Here is a 1355-nt window from a genome sequence, read left to right on the forward strand (position 1 = left end):
ATTTGTTATTTCGTTCCTCTGATGAGGTACTCTCAAGAACGGGGAGGGGGTATCATTGCTTAAGTTAAAAGTTCCACGCTATAGGTTTCATTCCTGTTAGGTGGGATCAGAATTTCTTGGGTGAATAGATGGCATCATTCTTGTTGAGGAAGACTCCAGATTACACATCCAAGATCTTCCTGAAGAGGTTTCCTAGCCAATCTGAAATAAAAAATGGGGTGCAATGAAGAAGATTCGATCAACAGCAGCTGTGACGCAAAAGTAACTCTGTAAAACAATTCCTGTAAATCCTTGTTCAACAGACTGAAGGAGCCTCACTTAATAATTTTATAAAATATGGCTGTAACAAAGACAGCTTTCTAAGCATGAAAGTTTCTGCAAATGTAAGCATGTATCAATTACATCTATGCCAATGTACTTTTACGAGATACTTTTCTATTTTGTAGACATCAAATCAGGGAGATATAAGGACATCAAAGCAGCTTACCACTCCAGATGGTTGATAAAGTCTGAATGCAGTCCTTTTCACCCTGTAGTGCCATTTTCTGAAACTAGCCCTAAATTAACAGCTGTACATGATCAAAGCAACAGAAGGGAATACTTGACATATTTATAAACAGAAAGAAAATATTTCTGAATGCCCAGGGGCACAAGTGAGCATCTGAAAATTAGTGTAATATCAGATACCAGGGCAAGAGCTAATGCAAGGCACTATATTTGACATTCTTATTCTTATATGCACAGTGTATCTTGTAACTTGCAGTAATTTGAAGTCAATGATATGCCCCAAAGGTAATGAGTTTACTTAGATTATCAGCAGAGGTGAAATGCCATTTTTTGACTGTATATGCACTCTCTGGTCTCATCTTACTGGTTGCTATAGTTTGGATATTTGACCCTCCAAATCCCATATTGAAATTTGATCCTCAGTGTTGGAGGTGGGGCCTAAGGGAAGGTGTTTAGATCACAGGGGCAGATCCCTCATGAATGGCTTTGTGCTGTCCTCACAGTAGTGAGGGAGTTCTCACTCTATTACGTCCCTGGAGAGTTTCCCCAAGATCTGGTTGTTTAAGAGTCTGGCACCTCCCTCCCTTTTCTCTCTTGCTTTCTCTCTTGCCAAGTGAGGCCGCACATGCCAGCTCCCCTTCCCCTACCACGAATGGACGTTTCCTAAGGCCCTCATCAGAAGCAGATGTTGGTATGCTGGTGCTGTGCTTCTTGTACTGTCTACAGAACTATGAGCCAAATAAAACTCTTTTCTTTATAAATTACCCAGCCTCAAAAATTCCTTTATATTAATAACAATACAAAGGGACTGAGACACTGGTCGTGGTGTAATCACTGAGAGGCCACCA

This window comes from Propithecus coquereli, unplaced genomic scaffold, assembly GCF_000956105.1.
Source record: "Propithecus coquereli isolate 6110/MARCELLA unplaced genomic scaffold, Pcoq_1.0 Scaffold74, whole genome shotgun sequence".
Lineage (NCBI taxonomy): Eukaryota > Metazoa > Chordata > Mammalia > Primates > Indriidae > Propithecus > Propithecus coquereli.